A 15,486-nucleotide genomic window follows, 5' to 3' on the forward strand; every position below is an offset into this window, starting at 1 on the left:
CCATCTCTCTGCCAGCTCTCACTAAAATTACCAAAGACCTTCATCTCCAAATCTAATGGGCATTTTCAAATAAAAAGTCCTCAACCTGCACGACCTCCTGGCAGCATTCAGCACAGCTGACCACTCTCTTGAAACACTCTCTCCCTTGGCTACCATACATTACACTTCTCTGATTTTCCACCTCCTTTCTAGTTCCCTTTTCTTCTCCTTTGTTAGCTAGTTTTTCTCTTTAAATCTTAAGGTTGAAGGGACTTTGACCTTGGGCTCTTTTCTAACCCTATACTCTTCTGCTTGGGTGACTTCACCCATGTTCAAGGCTTCAAATACTACCCATATGCCAATGACTGACCAAACTCCAGTCTAGAGCTTATCTCTGTATCCTAAGCCACACATCAAACTGCTTATTCCAAAATCTCAAAGGCATATCAAACTCAACATCTCCAAAAGCCAACTAATGATTATTCCCAAAAAGCAAATGATGTTTTCCCTATCTCAGTCCAGCTGCACAAACCAGAATAATCTACAAGATGTGATTATACTATGTGGCCTCAAAGATCCTTTTCTACTCTGACTTTATAACCTATACCACCAGTTTTCAGTGTGGTACAGGGATCTCTAAGGGTCTATGAGAACTTTTCAGGGAAAAGGGGTATCTTTGAAGTCAAAACTATTTCCATAATAATATTAAGGTATTATTTGTCTTTCTCACTCTCATTCTGAGTGTGTATAGTTGGAGTGTCTCAAAGGCTACGTAACATATAATATCACAGCAGACTGAATACAGAAGCAGATTTGAGAACCCAGATGTCTTCTATTAAGCCAGAGATTTAAGATTTGAAAAATATCAAACAATGTCACTCTTTTCACTAAATATTTTTAGTTTTGGGAAAAAATGTAGTTATTTTTCATTAAAAAAGGTTATTTGTTAATATGTGAAGTGTTTACTGTTATTTTAAATAAATTAATAAATGTTTAAAATTTCTAATACAGTCAATAACAAAACATATAGCCCACCTAAACAAAAGCTCTTTGAATTTTTAATAACTCAAAGAGTGTAAAGTGGTCTTGACACTAAAAAAAGTTTGAGAAATGCTGATCTATACCTGTGGAATATACACAAATAAGATATGACATTTTGAAACAGACAATTTTTCAATTATCTTCTAGCAGCAAATTTTCCTTTCACATTTATGACAGTCACATAGACTCATTGAGCTCAAGTATTTATTGGGCTCCTTCGAGGGCCAGGCACTAGGAATAAAAGATGAAAGAAATGACTTCATTCTGGCTCTCACAGAGAATATTTTCCATACCTTTGCTACGTTTCAGTTCTCTCATCTCTATCAGACCCTACGAAACAACCATATCTGCCTGAAAGATTGAGAAAAGACAAACGGGCAACAGTCGTACCAAGTAGTCTCAATATAAAATGGACAAATTTAGTAGGGTCCAGGCTAGGAAAAATGGAAAACATTCCAGCTCTAAGCCAGACCTATCACATTGTTCTAGGTAAACAATGACCAACACTCCCATAATACGGTATAATATACAAATACAAATGACCTGAGAATTCAGCTTCGCCTCTCTTCACATATTAAACACAAACCTCAACAATTTCTTTAACACATACCAAGTTAAACTTGGTAATCCAGGAAATCCAGAAGAAACTATGTAGTATTTGGTACTAGTTTGAGCAGTGTCCCACAGATGTCATATATACCACAGATACCCCACAGCTGTCAAATATTACTATTTCCCTTGAAAACTTAAAAATTCCCACCGTGCTCATGTGAGTTCACTTTGGTGCTCCAAGCTAACTTGGGGCACGGTTTGGGAATCTTGGGTTTAAAAAATACTGATCTGGCCTATGTGCTTACTTTATCAGTTAAGAAATAAGATTTATCACAAAGCTAGTAGAAAAATAAATAAGAGATTTTCAGAGATTAATTTTAACTTTACGGCAACAGGTTTTGAAGTAGAATTTAATCACATAATATTCTGTTGATGAAATCTGTAGATCTCTGAAAAACTATATTTGAAAATATATTTATATGATTGTATAATAGAAGAAAAATTCTGCTCCAATTTTTTTAGAAAAAAGGTTTCAAAAATTATAAAAGTGGTACTTAAGATAAACAATACAAAGTGTCTAAAGTAAAAAAAAGAAAGTCATCCACTCCCCCAAGGAAAATACATCTAATAAAAATAGTTTACTATCTATCCTTACAGACCCTTTCCTATGCATACAAATCAAAAGAAAATCAAACTACAATTCTTTGCCTATGTGTTTGTTTTTAGAAAATTGAATCATATTCCACAGTGTAGTACAACTTCTTTTTTTCACTCAATATTACATAATGAACATTCTTCCATGTCCGTACATAATAGTACATGCAAACACTCGATGTGGTGCTTACTATGCTTACTTAAAGTTTAAATATTAACTCATTTAATTGTCACAACAGCCCTGTGGGAAAGAACTATAATTATATCCATTTTATGAGTTTAAGTAACTTGCTAATAGTCACAGCTAATAAATGATGCAGAAGGATCTGAACCCCAAAAGTCTGCTGCATGGTCCCTGCGTTCAACAATATACTCACCCGCTTCTCGGAAGTAACTATAAATATCCCTCAACCTGTTAACAAGCGCACCTCAGAGCACAAATATACTATTAATTTTAACTATTCTTCCACCAGTAGACATTTAAGACACTTTCTTGTTATTTGTAAATGTTAATGACATTTATTTGTAATGATGCTAATCCTTATAGATTTGTCCTTGTGCTCTTACATTAAAATTTCTGAGATCAACTCCTAGAAATGAAATGACTATCAAAAAAAGTGCACTTTAAATTTTAATTTTGATAGGCAATACTAAATGTCCTTCCAGAACATTGTTCTAGTTGTACCAATTTACAGTCCCAACAACAGAGAGGGTTGAGATTCCTTTTTAAGTTAGCAAATATTTTTGATCCATAAAGAGGGGCCTGTTTTGAGTTTTTAATTAACATTGATATAGAACAGATTGTTCACAATTATCTTCTGATTTGATAATTATCTGACACATTAAACAAATGTAGACTTAGTAGCTATATAGTGGATTCTTCATCCTGTTATGAAACCAACTATGGGTGAGATATTTATTTCCCTTACATGAGATTCTGTTTACTTACATATAAAATGTGGGAATTGGATTAGCTGGCCTTTAAGATTTAAAACTCCCAATGCTGTAATTAAGAAGTGACTTAAAGTTATTACAAGCCTATAATTATAGTACTAGTATAACAGGTCAGGGTCTTAAAAGCATCTATTTTCTTTAAATTACAGTAACTATTGCCAGAACTATTGCTAAGCAAATCATTAAGTCATAAAGTTTTCAAGATCCACCTGTGGCTTCTTGGTGGCTTTTTAATCTAAACTGTCATTCCCCTTCTACCTAGCAAACTTGAATATACTTCTGGAATATATTCCTGCGAAGAGTTGGGGAGTGCCTAGGAACCATACACTAATGTTTCTGGCTGTTAAATATTATGCCAAAACCACTCTTTATAGTCAATTTAGTCAACCAATACTTATTGACTATTTTACTATGTGCTAGGCAGTAGGTGCATGATAGTTAAGAGGATCTCTAACATCATGGAACTTACAAACTGTTTGAGAAAGGCAAATAATCTCCTGAAATAACCACTATTATATGTAAAGTTACACTTGTGATAACAACAAACAAAAAATATTGGTGCAGAAAAAAATATTCAATCGTTCAATTTTTCAGTTTATTTGGACTATTTGTGATACCAGAAATTGTCTGACATGGGGGCGGGGGAAGTCGATAAAGGAAGTGATTTTGGGAGCACCCTTCTAGTTGCTAGATGGGATGCTGCCCAATTCATGATCTCTTAATAAAGCCATTTAAATCGTAAAAAAAAAAAAGAAAATTACTTCACGACTTGCCCCACACTGCAAAAATAGCAATCACAAGTGTGGATGGCCAGTTAACTTTTTAAGTCATCACTTGTTTCCACCATAAAATCACCAAGTAGTTATGCTACTGAACATGTGGCTTAAATATTTTTTTTATGTAGAGTATAAGAGTGTAAATTATTTGAAGTACCAAAGATGACAGAACTATGAGTATCCAAACAGAATGAGAGAAAACAAATTAATTACAATTTCTTAGAAACACTGTTCAAACAAAAAAGTACATGTAGAAGTAAAACAATCCATTATCATAATTTATGACTTATTAACAATTACTATAAAAATACTAATATTTTTAAAGAACTGACAATCATCGGCATACGGAGCAAGTGGTATGTCAAAATGAACAAAATTAAAAATTTTATTTTAAAATAAATGCCAGAAGCATCTATATTAAACTTAAAATAAAACTAGCTCTAGAATGTTAATTGAACTTATTGAAACTAATTGAAACTAATGTCAATTATAGCTCAATAAAAAAATAAATGAAAACTATTCTCAATCATCTGCAGAAATATGAGCGGCATTCACATAAATATATGAACTTCCTTGTGTGTCACTTTCCACAACTGAAAAATAAGGATGATATGTGCCAAACCTACTTCACAAAATTGCTATGAAGACTAAATAATGTATGTGGAAGCACACCAAAAAATGATGTCAGATATTTTACACAGTGGCTTCATTTTTGCTTCCACTATAACTCAGAGCAATTTAATAAATAATAAAATTGGTTAGATTAGGGACTTCATCTCCTTTCTTCTGTCCATGATATGGTAGAAGTGTTATAAAATGGGCAAAAGACTGTCAATCAGAAGCATTAAAAAAATTCCAAAACTTCCTAATTCATAAATTAATTACCCCACAGGAGGTTGGTTGTTCAAGTATTAATCCTCTTACATAACATACACACTAAGTAATCTCAGAGAATCAGAGAACTTCTTTCACATACTACTAAGCTGTTTACATATTATAATTCACCATCATTACAGCCCCACTACTGACTATGAAAAGAATGGGATACACATGTATTTATCCACACATACAATGTATTCTAGATTGATGTTTATTTTCTGATTTAAGTATCTTAAATTCAATGCTATAGGGGTTCAATGTTTCAAATTTATTTTATCACACTGGAGTCTGTCAATTTAGCACACCAAAACAAATTATTACACACACACCCGCCCATGGGTTTGAAGCAACTTCTACCATAGGTCTCACAACCAACTCTCCAAAGTTACAAGCTACTAGCAGCACACTGCCTTATTTAAAAACAATATTTTAAACTAAGACTTTTTTTTTTTCTAGGAGAGCAGCTTTCAGTGTTTTATCATTGCTTCTACGAACCTTTTTCAGATTGCTACTAGGCCTAAGATAGTCTTTCCTTTAAAACCCTTAAAATACAGGGCAGGAGGAGGTATCGTTAACATGGCAACATAACCATTAACGACTTTTCCAAATTCAAAACAAGGATCGCCATCAAAACAAATCAGGCGGAGTACATGGATACTGATCACCCACCATTCCTGACAACCTGCTCTCTCCTATATGAAGGATTTTCCTATTACACTAAAGCCACATTAAAATCTATACCTATGTGCAGATTCTTATCTGAAAACTAAAAATTCAGCCAAATGTCAACTCATATTTGTAACGTTAGCTAAATATTATTTAACCTGTTGGGCTACATTTAAAGAGAGCGCGGGGGGGGGCGGGGCGGGGAATGACAACTTTCAAATTGTAGGGCTTTTTAAACCTTCCCTCAAATCATTTGTTAATTAATCGGTAGACTACATTCAGCAGCTGCTAGACTCGAGCAGGAGATCAAAGTTTTCCCCATACTTCAGAATGTTTATCCCCAGCAAAAAGGAACAGAAACTAGTCATCCTTGCCACTGGAGCCAGTTCCCCGGAATTTCCCAAAATATGCCGGATCTCCAAATGAAGAGACACTTCGTACACCAAAGGTGAGAGGTAGCTTACATCTTTCGCAGAAGAGAGGGGCGGGGGAAGGGGACAGGCACTGGCAGGTAAGGAAGGAAAGCCCGTCTTCGGCAGGCACCGGTGGGACTTGAAACCCAGGTCTCAGGATGACCCTCTCCGCAAAGCCTCAGTACCCAGGGAGGTTCGCCGAGGGGGATGCCAGGCTGGGCCAGCGCCTCCCGCGCCCCGCCCCGCCTCTCTCGCCGCCACCGGGGACCCGGGACCGCGGACAGAGGCAGCGGAGGCTAAGCGAGCGCCCGCGGGTCCCAGCCAGGTCCTCCCGCAGCTCACCTGAGAGTGTCGCCTCCGCCCTCGGCTCCCACGGTGCATCCCGCGGGGCCTGGCGGAGGGTGCAGTGACGCCGCCCCTACCGGCCCCAGGGCTGCCCGGCCTGGCCTCCCCGCTCCGGGGACGCACCGGGTGCCCGCCTCGCACCGGCTCCCGGGAGCCGCGGGTCTGCAGAGAAGGAAGGAGAGGCAGAAAGGCTGCCTCCCCTCCCCCACAGCAAGCCAGCCCCTGAGCTGCGGCTCTCTGCAGTTCCCTCTGGCGCAGGTCTGGCCCCGCTCCCCCGCCCGGGAGTCACTTCGGCAGCGGCGGCCCAGTCGCCATTACAGCCCAACAACTGACACGGAGGAGGAGCGGCGCCGGCAGCAGTGGCGGTGGCGGCGGCGCGAGGCAGGGCGGGAGCAATGGGGAGCCCAGGCAAATCTCGCGAGAACTGTCCTGAGACGGTTCTACAGGAATGCAACCTTCGGTTAGGGCCATGTAGAGTGTGGCCGAAAGGTGAAAGGGACATAAAACGAGGAGCGGAACCTCGAGGGAGCCATATTTAGTGTGGCAAAGCTAGAACCTTGCAGGACTCGGGAGGAGGGAGGAGCCAAAGTAGATCCGCAGCGGAGACCTCCCCCCGCCCTCTTTCCTCTGACTCTAATTGGGCCTTCTGGCTGCGCATTTCACCCTCGGCCGAAAAAAACAAACTGGAGTGGGGGTTGACAAGGATGAATTCGAAGTCTAGAAATCGCATCTTCTCAGAGTTTACGATGTTTCACCAATTGTCCAAATAAATCTTCTTTACCCCCGTCATTTTCAGAGTAATTGAAGCTCTGCGGCTGCTGCAGCTATCCACTGCTGTCACTGTGGCCGTTTTATTCGCAAGGGTTACCGTTCTGTTCAGAATGCCCTCTGTCTAATGGCTTAAGACTCCAGAGCAAGTAAAAGAGTATCCTCCCGTTAGATGTTGGCATTGATAGAACTGTGCTTTGAGAATCTCTCTGTGATCAGCATATCTTCTAATATCTTTATCTTCTTGTCCCAATTCTATCATCTGTCAAGACTTAGCTTAAATGACAGTTCTTCTGCAAATCGTTCCACCTTCCGCTAGGTGTTCACTGCGCACAAGCTCCCCACCCATCACTTTCCTCCACCGTCTGAAGTTCAATTGCTATTTATCCAGAGACCGTTTCTCGTCTTTAAGTATTTTGAGGATTTTTAAGTATCTGTTATCTCTCTATACCCTAACAGGGCACAATAGCACAGTAACTAGGACATCGCAGGTGCTCAATAAGTGCTTGCTGAGTAGATCCAATCAATAAAAGCAGGAGGCAGTAACTGCCCCCTCTTTGGAGGGCCTGTACCTGTGCCTGAATAGGAGGTAAGTGGACATACAAAAATTCTGCACTTTTGTAAAATATGTACTGTGTCTCCACGAAACTGTGTTGAAGGGAAGAACAGGAAACGTGGGTATCCCAATGGTGCAAGTGGTAGCAAGAAAACAAAATAAAGAGTTATTTAGGTTTTCCCCAACCTTTCTAGTGGGATAGATGCTTTTCACGTTATTTTATTGAGTTTCTACAACCACTTTATTAAGTATTATAGTCATTTTTTCAAATAGAGGAAATAGGCTCTGAAAAGCTAAGTAATTTGCCCAATATTACACCATCAGTAAGTGGCAGATATAAGACTCGAGGTCTCCCTTACTCCAAAGTCTGTTTAAACTTTTCCACCTCCACGCTACCTCCTGTGCAAAAGAGAAAATACCAAAAGTTCCTGTCACTACATGGGGAGCAATATTACCCTCTTATCAGCCTATGCACAATTTTCACCTCTGAACCTTGTGCTGACCCCTGCCCTCTCCCTCACCTCCCAAACACCAAACACATCAACCTCTCTCATTTTCAACATCCCATAACTCTTATTGTTTATCCCTAAAGATTAGCTCTCGAGTATATTAAGTTTTGTACAATATGCTCAGTTTCGTGAGTGTAATTAATTCTGGAACAAAATTGGAAGCTTAATGAGAAAAGTTTTGTCACCCTTCCCAATACTTTCCACAGTGCTAGGCACATAATAAATGTTAAATAGGTATCTACATCTTAGTAGACACCAAGATTGGATTTTTCTGCACTTTATAGTCTTTGTCGATTACTATGGCTTTGACTCTCGACTTACTTCGTACAACTGGATCTTGCCTCCAAACTTTGGACTAGACTCTCCACGTACATATCGAAGTCACCAGCACCTCCAGCTTCCAAATGAAGCTAGCTCTTCCTCTTGACCTGTTTTTCTGTGACTGGCCATTGCAGAATACCCTTCTGAGAACTGACAGGCTCGAAAGTTTAGAAATATTATACACTATCCTCTATCCCTTGCTCCTACATAATCAATTATTAAGTCTCTAAATACCATTGATATATATATATTTTATCTACAGTAGTCCCCCTTATCTGCAGGAGATATGTTCCAAGACTCTCGAGTGGATGCCACAAACTGTAGATAATACCAGACCCTATCTATACTATTTTTTCCTATTTATACACACCTAAGATAAAGTTTAATTTATAAATTAGGCACAGTAAGAGATTAATAATGACAGTAATAAAAAAGAACAATTATAACAACAAAATAAAGGTTACTTGAACACAAGCACTGTGATACCACAACAGTCAATCTAATAACTGAGACAGCTACTAAGTGACTAATGGGCAGGGAGCACATACAGCATGGATAGGTTGAACAAAAGGATGATTCACATCCAGTGCGGGATGGAGTGGATGGCATGAGAGATTTCATCATGCTACCCAGAACAGTGTGCAATTTTAAAACTTATGAATTGTTTATTTCTGGAATTTTCCATTTAATGTTTTCACATCATGGTTGGCTGCAGATAACTGAAACCATGAAAAGCAAAGCTGCAGATAAGGGGGGACGACTTTACTCCCCTTTTGTGCAGTTGCCACTGCTCTTCTAATTCAGGCTCTCATTTTTACTGCCCAAATGATGGCAGTTGTCTTCCCATAGTTCAGCTCGAGTTTTGTCCCTATCCTCCTCTGCCTGACAAGGTAAGTAAAAATTCCTCACTACAGTCATCAAGGTCTTTCTCGGCCTAGCTTTCTATCTCCCTGAAGTAAGGCAGCACAAAAAACTAGCAAGGGTAGGGGTGTGGTATCAGGGAGACTTCAGTTCAAATCTTGGCTCCATCTCTTATTTGCCCTATGACCCCTCAAAACCCTCCATTTCATTGTCTGTAAATCAAGGCCAATCTATCTACCTTGCAGAGATGTCTAGAAATAACATCTGACAAGAACCTGGCACATGAAAGATAGAAACAAACAGTTTCTATCTTCCCTAGTTGGATGTGAATTTGAGCCAAACTGGATCTCAGACACGGCCCGCTCATTCCTACCTCTAGAACTTCATTCCCTAACCTGAACCACGTATCACCCTCGTTTAGAATTGCACGTTCTTTAAGTGCAAACTCAGGAAAAATTCCATGACTGCTCACATTTTGCAGTGCTCTCCCACCCCAGAACTCCACGATGTTGTGTATCTCCCTTAGGGCTGTATCTACGATTAATAGTTCTGCAATTATCTTACACTTCATTTACACATTAAACTGGAAAGCACTTTGTCTCCTTCAGAGTGGATTATGAGCATGAACTCTGGAGTCAAAAAGGCCTGGATCAAATCAAATAACTTCAGTCAAGGTCCTTAACCTCTTTGTGCCTCAGTTTCCACATTTGTACAGTGGAGATTACAATAGTACCTACTCCGTAGGGTTTTGTGAGGATTAAAAGAAACAGCACAGGTAAAGGAAATATCATGGTACTTGGCACATAGTGGGTGCTCAAAAATGTTGGTTATTTTTACTATTTTTTAATAAACTGAAATATATGCCTCGCATATACTAGGCACTCAATATTTGTTGAATTGAATTGAATGTTTGTTGAATTTAATTAAATTGGGGGTGAATAGCTACATGTTTTCTCTCCTGAAAATGTGAAATTTGACATTGATTTCCAGACATAACAAACTGAGAAATGGAGGGATACGGCTATGGCAATGCAGTGATGTCACTCACTATTTGAAGCGAATTGAGTAAAATTATGTGTCCAGATTGGTTAAAGACATTTCTATTGAAATGTCAAGCCTAAATGCCAAATCTGATATGTTATCCCGTCCACCATCTTTTCAATAATAAATTCAATCATTCAGTTTGTGAATCTAACAAACTATGCAGTTCTAACACATTATGCAAACGCCAAATTTAGTGACGAGTTTTCTGGTTGCTTTCTTTTTCTGCATTCTGTCTTTTGGCTTAATCTTGAACCTTTCTAGAGCATTTGGTGTTCTGATGTGAAGAATTGTGGAAAAACTAAAATTTATCAATAAGAACTTCCTTCGACAAGAAAATACAGTCACTTATCTTTATACATATATAAATATTTGTGTGTGTGTGCGTGAGTGTGCGTGCATGAGCATGCAAGCCAAGGAAATGTTAGAGAAGTCTCTCTGACAAAAGGAGAATAGAAATCCCTCTGAAGGCAGCCTTTAACCGCATTTGACTGTAACATGATAGGCTGGAATTTTTGAATGAGGTCCTATAACAAAATGGTAGCAGCAACCAGGGTAAGTTGTGAGACAGGCCTCCAAGAAGCACATTTTCAAATGAGCAATATAAGACTAGTTATGTGATTCCTGCGCTCCTCACACGCGATCCTTCCACTTGGTCACTGATCTGAAAGGATTGAGAAACTGTAGATTCAGAAGATTTGAGAGGAAGTTTGTTTGGAGAGAACAGGCAGTGGGGTGCAGAGATAGCATCTTCCTGACCTCGAGCTAGTGAGAGGAGCTTTGAGGAGACAACATGGAGAGCTCAATGTGGACTTTAGATTCTGGGAGCCTGAGTCTGGACTCCAGCCTGAAAAAGGTACAGCAGCCTCCTCATCTGAAGAGAGGAGGGCGCTCACCAAGTGAGTGTTTCTGCTCCAAAAGGGGAGTCAGGGAGTAGTGAGTCCCCAGACCTGATGTGGGACCTGAAGTAGGAACTCATGTAAATAGTATTCTGCTTTTTAAGAAGAGGCAGGAGATATATGATATTTCTTCATACATACATAAAGTACCTCTATAGGGATGCAGAAGAGACTGCTAACACTGATTGGCTATGTGGAAGGGAACTGATGGCCAGGAGTGAGAGAAAGGTTGACCCATAGGTCTCTTTTATACTTTACGAGGGGATATCAGGAGTGGCCAGCTGAAGGAGGGGCAGTGCACATATCCAAGGAGTTGCAGATGCAGAGGCCAGGCAGGAAAACCTCCAAAGAACCCAGAGAAATACTCTAAGAGAAAGATTTGGCTTCAAACATCTACCAAGCCTGGGAAAAGCAAAGCCACCTTACAACAGTTACCAGTCACGTAAGAATGTTCTTGCATCCCCTCCAGCTCTTCTCTGCCTCCCCAACTCCCTGCCTTCCATCCTGGGCAGGGCAGAAGTTGCAGCTAGCGAACCCGAGGAAACAGAGATAGTCCAGACAGAAAAAGAGAAAAGAAAGACCACGCCCCCTCCCTGGAAGGAGACAGCCCACGTGCAGAAAGCATTTGAATGTTGATTCATATATTGGGCTGGATATTTAATTACTGATGTAACACTATGTTTGCCAGCTAATGTGATATGAGACTTCTATTAACTAAAATTGATCAGAAATGTCATAGGACTAGTCTGAGATTTATCTAGCAGTAGAGAAGGATTTCCCCCACAGAACAGATTTAGATGGCCAGCGGAAGAACAAAATAAAGTTGCTTTTATTATTACTTACACCCCTGAGTCTTGCTATTCAGCATGCTATTATATGACCTTTACCAGAAGCAGAGATCCTAAGAGAACTTGAGCCAGCAAAGAGTGACAGTAGAGTTAGAAAGCACGAAGCCAATCAGAGAAGCACCAATAACATTCCACAAGCAAGAATGGAATAGTCAAAAATGGGGAAACAGAGAAGAAGGAGATTTAAAAAACAATAAGCCGACATGGTCCATCTTTGGAACATTGAATAAAAGGAATAAATAAATAAATTGAAGATTAGGAGCAACAATCCAGAAAAGTTCAGTGATTTAAAGAAAAACAACTAAAACTCCATTTTTTTAAAAAAATGGCAAGATGCTATACATCACTAGCAATCAGGGAAAGACAAAATAAAACCATAATAAAAATCATCTCACATCCACCAGATAGGCAAAGGTCTTGTAATACTACATATTGACAAAGATGTGAAACAATGGAAATTTTTATTCACTTCTGAGAGAGAGAGAGAGAAAGAGAGAGAGAGCGCGCCGGCAAGTCTCACATCTGAGGGTTGGCCAGCAGGCTGGAGCCCCAGGGAAGAGCTGATGTTGCAGCGTGGGTCTAAAAGCAGTCTGTTGACAGAATTTCTTCTTTTTCATGGGACCTCAGTCTGTTTTCTGTTAAGGCCTTCAGCTGATGGGATGAGACCCATCCACATTATGGCAGGTGATCTGCTTTACTCAAAGTCTACTGATTTAATGTTAATCTAAAAAAACACCTTTAAAGCAACATCTCGACTGGTATTTGACCTTATATCTGGGTAGCGTAGCCTAGCCAAGTTGGCACATAAAATTAACCATCACACAAGCCTTTAAGCCACCGCAGCTAACATCAAATGGAGCAGAGACAAGCTGCCCCACCAGGTCCTGCCCAAATTGTAGACTTGTGAGCAAAATACTGTTATTTTAAGCCACCAGGATTTAGAATAATTTGTTGTGCAGCATTAGTAATTGGAAGTTAAATTTCTAACCCATAGTTAGTCTATTTGTATATGCATTTGCAATGTCATTCACTTTCATTTTCACATTTATTTTAGGCAGGAGTGATACTAAAACTTTATCGCAACCAGTAAGGGTAGGAGCCAGTCAGAATGGAGCAGGGGCAGAGGCTCCCCCTCACCTTTGGGGCTGGGTGTACACTCCCTAGTTCTTAGATCTTGGGAATCAGTTTGCAGAGACAGCAGCTATGTAGCAACCCATGCGGAACTATTTTAACATTTAAACAACGGAGCCAGTGCAGACCAGACAGATATCAACTGAGAGTTAGGTTCGATATCTTATTGTAGTGTTTGCAGTGGGCTTTGGCCCATCTGTTTAATCATCCTAACAGCCTTAGAAGGAAAACATGGCAAGAATTTGCCTTTGGTAAGAATGCACTGGCCTCCCTCGGCAGAGTCCATTTTTCACTGGACAAACTTGCAGGTATAAGTCTATGCTCAACAATATGGAGTTTCTCATAATGGATGCCACTCAGTCCTGGAGTCATGACTTGGCTCAGAGAAATTGCCTTGAGATTCTGCACGAGGGCACACAATGAGGCCTATTGCTGATCAGAAGTATCAAATGTGGAATGCACCTTAAAGTTTTTTGAGAATTCAGCCATTCATAGTTACAGATAAAATATGCCAATGAGGCAGCAGTGTTTGTCTATCTCATCGAAAAAGAGGAACTTGAGATCTGAGCTCAGCCATGGCTCAGAATCTCACAGTTCTTAATTGTGAAAAGTTACCTGACCATTGCAGAAAGCCATAGCTTGGAAGAAAAGACATTCTAATTAGACAGGGCCTAGTAAAATTAAAAGAAAGCCCTTTACTTCACTTCATTTACTTACAACCTTTTGTTGAGTAAATATTAAACCAGATTGTCTCTGACTTATTGCTAGGTAAAAAAATTTACCCCTGTCTGGGAAAGTCAAGATATCACTCTTAGGAAAGAGATCAGAGATTTTCAATGTACATTGCAGCTAAACGAATTTATCAGGAAACAATTCCAAACAAGCACTTATTTTTGGATGGTCTGGAAATTTATTTTCTAACTTAAAAAAAAGTTTTTAAAATGCCTACTCCAAATAATCTATACATGCAATTAAGATTGATTTTGTATGAGCCAGTTGCTAAGAATGAAATGCTTGTGATGAAATACCTCAGGGCTAATAAGGGCTTAAAACTTTCATACTAGGGCGGGACATTGTGATCCACCTCACATCTGATTCCAAATCCTCTGCTCGCACTGCTTTGCTCTGTGAGCCTAGAATAAGGCGTTTAACCTGATGGGCCTAGTGTTGGCAGGGATTCTGGGTCTAAGGTATATATCCTTTACGTACAGGATGTGACGTGAAGATTTGATGGAACTATAGGGCAAACAGTTAAATCAATGGTAGGACCTACACTTTCTTCCCACCCTGTTTTTGAGTTATTGGTTTATAATGGTTGGTAAAGGTAGCTAGGATGTAGGAAGTAAATATAATGTATAAAGTTGACATGAAAAGGATAAATATGCCCTTCTTCATGATCACAAATAAACCCGTTTAACACCGTGCCATGCACTTAGCTCTAGCCATTAATAAAAACTCATTGGATGGATGGAAGAATTCATTCCATCAATGAAGTAGACTAAGAGAACTAGCTGGAAATCTAAGGCAGCACAAAATCCACTTTTGTTCAGTTCAAAGTAGCTTTCCTGGGAGAGAAGTATCTGGAAAATCACCTCAAATCCACATTTCACTTTGGATGGCTAATCCCTCCCTTAAGAAGAGTACTGAAGTTCTCTTGAAATAAAGCCCGGCACTGGGGTGAGTGAGTTTCTTCCTCTATTTCTGGTAATGTCGAAAAGCAAACCAGGATTTAACACAAACCTGAGGCTGACTTTTTTTTTTAAATAGAGTATTAGAATAACAGATTCATTTATCATAGCGATTGTGAGACACTGGAAACAATGGGTACATCTGAAAAACATCGTCTAATAAAAGCACTGTTGAGTGCAGAAAACAACTTGCTTAAATATCTGCAGTCTGACGTTTATGTAAATAAAAACCAAAATTTCTATGCATATTCTGTGAGCAGATAAAAATTATAAGCTCTGGTATTAGGGAGCAGATCTGGATAGGGTGAGGCTGATTTTTAATCATTTTATTTGCTACGATTTGCTTCCATCTTGTTAGGTTTCCTCAACAAGATTTGCAAATGAGACAACACATATATTTAAATCCAAATAATAAATCTTTCCCCTTTTCCCCAAATTAAGTTTTGTGCTTGTTAAGAACAAGAGTACTTCTGAAATGTGTGATTTTGAAATGTTCTTAAGCTTTAAAATTTATATTTTCCTATATTTAATCTCCACGAATCTTCAAAGATTAATCTTAATGTTGCGTGCCTCTTTTTCTTTCATTTTTTTTTTTCCCCCTGTTG

At 39.3% G+C, this 15,486-nt stretch overlaps 1 protein-coding gene across 5 annotated transcripts in view; it reads right to left on the reverse strand.

Annotated features, from left to right (window-relative positions):
* CEP350 (centrosomal protein 350) overlaps window positions 1–6,650 on the reverse strand; it is a 110,961-nt gene extending 104,311 nt beyond the window's left edge. For all 5 annotated transcript variants that reach the window (XM_011361217.2, XM_023531246.1, XM_023531247.1 and 2 more), the window contains exon 1: window positions 6,257–6,650. The gene's annotated coding sequence lies outside the window, so the exon portion shown is untranslated. The remainder of the gene's footprint in view (window positions 1–6,256) is intronic.
* Window positions 6,651–15,486: the final 8,836 nt, after the last annotated feature.

The sequence above is a fragment of the Pteropus vampyrus genome, unplaced genomic scaffold (genome assembly GCF_000151845.1).
Source record: "Pteropus vampyrus isolate Shadow unplaced genomic scaffold, Pvam_2.0 Scaffold65, whole genome shotgun sequence".
NCBI lineage: Eukaryota > Metazoa > Chordata > Mammalia > Chiroptera > Pteropodidae > Pteropus > Pteropus vampyrus.